Genomic DNA, 7,801 nt, shown 5'->3' on the forward strand with positions numbered 1-7,801 from the left:
TTTTTGAATCAGTTGAGTCTAGTTATCAGGAATCACCATCAACTTTTACACGGTGAAACATATTTGAAGGGTTATTGTTTATAAACTAACTGAAATGACTTTGTATACACCTACTTCCGCTCTTAGTGGCACAAGGATTCCTGTTTTGAAATTGTTGGTCACACCCCTCTTTCCACTACTCTGTCGCCACCTGTCCATCCTTTGAAACTGGATGGTAGAGACGACATCGTTCCCGTGCTCCTGACTCCATGTACTGCCAGCATCGACGTATTTTCTAGAAAAACTGTTCCTATTTTTTTCTTGTGTGTTTTTGTCGTTTTGAGTTCGTTCTCTTTTCCCAATAAAGCCTTAAAGGTATGTGATATGTCGGAGAGTCAATTAGGTTTGTGGTCTAGTTCTTCGGGTATCTGTGTGTCCTGGTGCGATGTTTTTTTATAACATTTTCACACACGCAAAATGTGTGTCAGGCTAGGCTTAGATTCGGTTACAAAACATCTGTAAGCAGGTGAATCCTCACTGATGGGGGTTCTTGTTATCCAGTTTTAATACTGTGTTTTCTCATCGCCGTGAGTTACAACCACACGACACAGCACACACACCCCACACACACACAAACCACACACACACAACACCACAAACAACACACAAAAACACAATATGTAAAATTAATAAGGATTTTTGTGTGTGTATTGTATTTAGTAGAGCCAGTATATTTCCAATGGTAAATTGGGGAAATTAATTAAGGGTTTTAATTCAACACACAACCCGAGTGGTGGGATGTTGGAAACGTGGAAGATGAACAAGACGGGTTTTGGGTTTTGGGTTTTGGCTTGGGTTTTGATTAGGTTTTATTTAGTTTCTGATCACACTTTGAATGAGCACTAAGTAAGTGTGTTGTCCGAGAATACCTGAATTCAAAAAAGTTTCCACCGCCCCCCCCCTCCGCCACTTCACTAATTTAAGATAAGCTATGACGTCGTCCAGTCCGCCATGGTCCCCCGACCCTTTCCGGGAGGGGGCTTGGGGCTGGTTACACATGCGTATAACCTTAAAAAGCGGATCTTACTCTTTACAGGATAAAAGGCTATCCTGTAGGGATCCTAATTCATTAATTGTTTGTCTAACGACACAATAAGGAATAATAATCTGGGGCTCTAGTCAGCGGCAACGTGTTATAATCACCAAAAAACATAAGGCTTCAGCTTCGTCAGGGGGCGAAGGTTTGTCACCAGAGGCCACCACATTGGGCGACCACCGTGCACCATGATGAAAGAAACCAGAAAGGCCCTGTACTTCCGAGACAAAGCAAGATTTAGGGGTTAACGAGGGTGTAAGCCTTAAGGGTTCAACCAAGGGCTTTTTTCTGACACGAAGAGGTGGTGTATCCAATGTTACGGGTTCCATTCGCCACGTTGAAACTAATGCTGAAAACCTAAACTGGCAGGAGCAGGTGAATGGTTGCAGGCAATTAGGAGATCAACAGGTTGTTTAAAAAGCACTCGCCCACTAACGACTTATCAATTACTCTACTGCTAACGGAGAAGTCACCGTTCTTTAGAAGATCAGCTGGAGCTCGGGACGGAGAAGAGACGAGAGCGAGAGAGAAGAGAGAGACGATAGAAAAGACAAGAAGAAGGAGAGAGAGAGAAGAGAGAGGAGAGAGACGAAGGAGTCGGAAGCGAGAGAGGAGAGGAGGAGAGAATGATAACGAAGAGAGACCGGAAGAGAAGAGAGAGAGAGAAGAGAGGGAGAGAGAAGAGAGGAGAGAGGAGAGAGAGAAGGAGGGAGTAAGGATGAGAGAAAGAGTAGGCGTGCAGAGAGAGTAGAGAGAGAGCGAGGAGGAGAGAGCAAGAGGAGGATGACGAGGTCAGGAGAGCGTGGAGAGCGAGACCGAGAGGCGAGAGAGACGGAGAGCGAGAGATACGTAGGAGAGGAGATGGAGGGAGAAGAGAGGAGGAGCCGGAGAGCAGAGGAGGAGAGGAGAGAGGCGATGAGAGAGAGAGGACGAGGAGAGACAGAGCGAGAAGTAGAGAGATGAAGCGAGCGAGAGTCAGAGAGCTGGGCGGAGAGCGAGAGGAGAGAGAGCGGATGAGGAGAGAGAGAGCAGACGAGAGATAGAGAGCTCAGCGAGAGGAAGAGCGATAGCGCGAGAGAATAGAGAGAGGATGGACAGAGAGAGAGACAGAGAGAGACACGGTCAAAGAGAGAGAGAGAGGAGAGGTGAGAAGAGAGGAGAGGAAGAGCAGAGAGAGAGGAGTAGAGAGGAGAGAAGAGGAAGCGATGGAGAGGCGAGAGGGAAGGAGGCTAGACTAGAGAGAGAGCGATAGGAAGAGAGAGAGAGAGAGGAGAGCAGAGATAGAGAGAGTAGACGAGAGGAGCGAAGACAGAGAGGCGGTAGAGCATAGAGAGAGAGAGATGAGAAGAGAGAGGAGCGGTATAGTAGCGAGAGAGAGGGACGAGACGAGGAGCGCCCGGAGAGCGAGGAGAGTACAGGAGAGGTAGAAGACGAGAGAGAGAGAGAGAGAGACGAGAGGAAGAGTAGAAGAGGAGAGGCGAAGACGATGAGGAGGGAGAGAGAGAGCGGAGAGAGAGAGTCGCGAGGAGAGAGAGAGGACGGAGGAGAACGAGAGGAGAGAGAAGCGAGGAGAGAGAGAGTGGAGAGAGAGAGAGGGAGAGAAGAGAGAGAGGAGAGAGGAGAGGAGAGAGAGCGGAAGAGAGAGGAGAGCAGTAGAGGAGTGATAGAGCAGAGGAGCAGAGGAAATGGGAGGACAGGAGAGAGAGCGGTTATAGAGCGAGAGAGGAGTCGAGCGATGGGAGAGAGAGCGGGGCGAGAAGCGAGAATGCAGGAGAGAGGAGAGGAGGGAGTAGGAGGCGAGGAGAGCCGAAAGAAAGAAGAGAGAGAGAAAGAAGGGAGAGAGACGAGGCAGAACGAGGGAGAGAGGAGAGAGAAAGGGAGGAGGAGAGAGAGAGAGAAGAGAAGAACGAGGAGAAGAGAAGGAACAGAGAGAGAAAGAAGGAGGAGGAGAGAGAGGAGAAAGACGAGAAAGAGAGAGACAAAGACGAGCAAGAGAAGAGAAAGAGAAAAAGAGAGGAGAGGAGAGCAGAGAGTTGACAGAAGAGAGAGAGATAACGGCAGAACGAGGAAACAAGATGAGAGAGAGAGAAGAGAGGAGGGAGACGAGAACAGAGCGAGAAAGACAGAGGGGAGACAGTAGAGAGAAGAAAGAGAAGAGAAAAGGAGAGAGAAGACAAGAGAGGAGTAGAGAAGAAGAGAGAGAGAGAGTAGAAGAAAGAGAGGAGAAGAAGAACAGAGAAGAGAGAGAGATGAGAGAGAGAACGAGAGAGGAGAAGAGAGGGAGAGAGAGGGTTACAAGACTGCAGAGAGAGAGAGATCTAGACGAGAGATAGAGGAGAGAGAGAGAGCCAGAGACGGAGGGAGGGAGAGCCGGGAGCGCCGGCCAGGAGAGGCGCGGTCCAACAGAGCGCGCGATGGGAGAGCGAGAGTGGTCCTCCCGATGAGCGCGAGGGAGCGAGGCGAGCGCAGAGAGAAAGCGAGCCGCGCGAGCGAGCGATGAGAGACAGAGGTCAGACTGCAGAGAGAGTTTTAAGCCCGAGAAGAGAGAGGAGAGACGCGCGCGGTTGGACGAGAGAGCGCGAGCGAGACGGTAGGAGAGAGCGGAGAGAGATGGAGGGGAGCGAGAGAGAGGGACGGAGAGCGACAGCAGCGCGGACGGTGTAGAGGAGGTTTAGCTACAGCAGAGAGCGAGGCGCGAGAGGTGAGAGAGAGAGTAGATAGAGAACGACGGAGAGACAGAGAGAGAGAGAGAGAGAGAGAGGTGAGAGCGAGAGAGAGAGAGCGACGGAGACGAGAGAGAGAGAGACGAGAGTGTGAGTGAGCTGCAGTGTTTTGTAGTTTTTCTTACTTTTCTTTTTGTTGTTTTTGATAATTTCATTTAGTTTTGGTTAGTTTAATGGTATAGGTCACTTTATATTTAATTTATAGTGTTTGTTGGTGGTTAGTTTGGGTTATTTGGGTGGTTTTGTCTCCTGCCGGCGTCTCGCCGGTCGGCGTGTGCAGCCGCCATGGTGAATGGAGAGGGGTTCTCCACGCTCACCAGGAAACATGGCATTAAGATCTGTCCTAGTTTCCCGTGCAGCGTGGAGGACATTAGTTTAGCTGTAGGGGAAAAGGTCGGGCACGGTAGTATTATGTCGGCCGCTCGGATGAACGGCGCCGTGGTCATCTTCCTGGACCGGGAGGACAAGGTGAACCAAGATGCCCAGCGGTCCGCTGCCGAGGCGGTGGACCCCCCACCGTCCGGGGCTGCTGCTGCCTCGGTGCCGGCTGCTGCCTCCGAGCGGCCGATGCCCGCTCCGCGTGCTGCACAGCGGCGTGGTGATGCCGTGTCTGACCAGACGCACCGGGTGAGTACTGTAGATACACCGGGTGTTAGTGTGAATGTTGACAGAGAGAATGCGAGTGAAGATGAGAGAAGTGTAGTGGATGAGGAGGAAGAAAAAGAAAAAAAACAAACAGGTGCTGTGTCTGGGGAACAGACAGGTGAGATTAGGGACACACAGGAGGGACAGTCAGGGGAGACAAGTGAGGTGCAGACTGATGAGGATAATGAAACGGTAAATGACACGGGTGAACAAAGTGTGAGGTGGAGGAGGTAGTGGAGGAGGAAGTGATGGAGGAGGTGGAGGCAGCAGTTAAATCTAAAACTGCTGCTAAACACAGGAGGAAAACAAAAGATACCTCCAGTGAAGCTAAGACAAGCAGAGTGAGTGAGGAGAGTGTGAGGAAGGTCTGCACGGAGGGCAGTCAGAGAGATGAATGTGTGTCGGGTGAGAGTGAAGTTCCCAACTTCAGCAGCAGTCAGCAAAGACAGCTCTATGCTGCTGATAAAATTAAAAGTTTCCTAAAGCAAACGAAAAACCAGCAGGGTGTAAAAATAGAAGAGTTTTTTCCAGACTTGGTTCTGTTCTGCTCCTCAGTCAGATTTCATAACAGCCAAAAAGAGGCGTCTGAAATCACAGTCCAAGAGGGTTTTAGAGTGAAGAAACAAAACAATACGTCTTGATGATGGATTATGCTCCAATGTTAATTAATTTATTGTTTATTATTTTTGCTTTTAACATCTCACTTAATATGGATGGAGGCCGACTGGAGGAGAGAGTGGGAAGGGGAAGCCATCCTGAGCCATGGCTCTTCTCTGAGTGGAGGGGTGGGCTTCCTCTTCTCCACAGCTTTCTCTCCGCTCTCACTGGAGGTCAAGCATTTTATCGAGGGGAGGCTGCTTTTAGTCAAAGCTCGGTTTGATCATTTTACGGCTGTTTTTATTAACCTGTATGCCCCAACAACCGCTGCAGAGAGAAAGATCTTTTTAGAAAAGGTAGGTGGGGTTTTAAATGACTGTGCATCGGAGGATTTTTTATTCTTGTGTGGGGATTTGAACTGTACTGCAAATGCATTTTTAGATCGTAATCATGCAGAGCCGCATCCAGCTTCCCAGCATGCTCTGGGGCGGCTGGTCTCCACCCATGGCCTGGTGGATGTATGGAGAAGGATGCATGCAGACTGCCGACAGTACACATGGTCCCACCTCAGAGAGAGTAGGATCTCCTCAGCCAGATTAGATCGTATTTATTGTTTTAAACAACATTTTAATATTTTTAAAGTGTGTAATATTGTTCCTGCTGTTTTTACTGATCACTCTTTGGTTTTATGTCATGTTTTTATTAGGGATGTGAAGCCGAAAAGTGCCTACTGGCATTTTAACTCGGTTTTAACTTCTGACAAAAAATTTAGAGAGGTGCTTATTTATTTTTGGGATATTTTTAGACAGAGAAAGGGTGATTTTAGCAGTCTTAGGCAGTGGTGGGACCATGGTAGGACAGAAATCAAGCTTCTATGTCAACAGCACACCCTCAACGTCACGCGTGACATCACCAGATCTATGCAGGACCTGGAGAGTGATATAGTGGAACTAGAGAAATTAAGTGAGTCCACAGGAGATGGAGGACATTTTGAAGTCCTCAAAATCAAAAAGCTAGCTTTAGCCGACCTGCTGGACGTTAAAGTACAGGGTGCACTGGTCAGGTCCCGATTCCAGACCATCTCGGAGATGGATGCTCCCTCTAGCTTCTTCTTCGGCCTGGAGAGGAAGAATGGACAGAGGCGGGTAATCCACACACTGCTTTCAGACACAGGGCAGGAGATCATGGAGCCGAGGCAGATCAGAAGGCGAGCCGTAGAGTTCTACTCCTCCCTCTACTCAAGCGAGTATGAGGAGCAGGAGGCTCTGCAAGAGGAATTCCTGAGTGGGCTACCTCAGGTCTCTGCGGAGACCAACTCCTGTCTGGAAGCGCCCATACAGTCGCAGGAGGTCCACGCTGCCCTGCAGAATATGCAGGGGAGACGTGCCCCAGGCATTGATGGCCTCCCAGTTGAGTTTTTTAAAGCCTTCTGGGACATTTTAGCACATGATGTTTTAGATGTTTTTAATGAAAGTCTGGCTCCATGCCCATGTCCTGCCGCAGGGCGGTGGTTACGCTGCTACCAAAAAAAGGCAACCTGCTGGACATTAAAAACTGGCGCCCTGTGTCTTTGCTCTGTGTGGATTACAAGCTTCTGTCCAAAGTCTTTGCCTCCAGGCTGGGGAGAGCTATGGAGCAGGTCATCCATCGGGACCAGACCTACTGTGTGCCCGGCAGGTCCATGGTGGACAATGTCCACCTTATTCGTGATGTTTTGGAGGTCTCCAGCTCGTTGGGGTTTAACACTGGTCTGATTTCTCTGGACCAGGAAAAGGCTTTTGACCGCGTTGAACACAGCTTCCTCTGGAAAGTAATGGGGAAGTTTGGGTTCAGCGCTGGTTTCATAGCCAAGATCAAGGTGTTGTACAGTGAGGTTGAGAGTGTGCTGAAGTTTAACGGCAGTCTGTGTGCTCCTTTTAGAGTGTGTAGAGGCGTCCGGCAGGGCTGTGCTCTGTCCGGGATGCTCTACGCACTCTCCCTAGAACCCCTCCTCTGCAGACTACACAACAACATTGAAGGTCTGATTTTACCTGGTTTTAATGAGAACATGGTTTTATCTGCTTATGCTGATGACGTCATTGTTTTTATTAAGAGCCAGCATGAGTTAGACGTTTTAGAAAACACTGTTTCTGGTTTTAACATCTTATCTGCAGCAAGGGTGAACTGGAAAAAAAGTGAAGCCCTCGCTGTTGGTGAATGGCATGACGGTCTCCCGGTTCTCCCCCAACATCTGGCCTGGAAAAGAGACGGCCTGAAATACCTCGGTATATTCCTCGGTAATGAGGTCATGGTGCGGAGAAACTGGGAGACCGTCATGGAAAAAATTGAAAACAAAATGAATAAATGGAAGTGGCTACTCCCTCAGATGTCATATAGAGGTAGAGTTGTAGTCTTAAATAACCTTGTTGCATCCCTTTTGTGGCACCGTTTAGCTTGTGTGGACCCCCCGTCAGGTCTACTGGCTCAGATACAGCGGAAGATGGTAGATGTTTTTGGGGGGGTCTACACTGGGTGCCACAGGGGGTGCTGTTTTTATCAAGAGAGGAGGGGGGACAGGGCCTTGTCCACCTGGCCAGCAGAACGGCCACCTTCAGGCTTCAGTTTATTCAAAAGTTTCTGACAGGGCCGCCTGACTTGGTGTGGAGGAACGTGACCAGCTGTATCCTCAGACATGTGAGTAAACTGGGGCTGGACGCTGCTCTGTTTTTAACTGATCCTAAATTTTTAAAGTTAAGTGGGTTTCCTCCTTTTTATCAGGGCA

Source organism: Sander lucioperca, chromosome 5, assembly GCF_008315115.2.
Source record: "Sander lucioperca isolate FBNREF2018 chromosome 5, SLUC_FBN_1.2, whole genome shotgun sequence".
Taxonomy (NCBI): Eukaryota; Metazoa; Chordata; class Actinopteri; order Perciformes; family Percidae; genus Sander; species Sander lucioperca.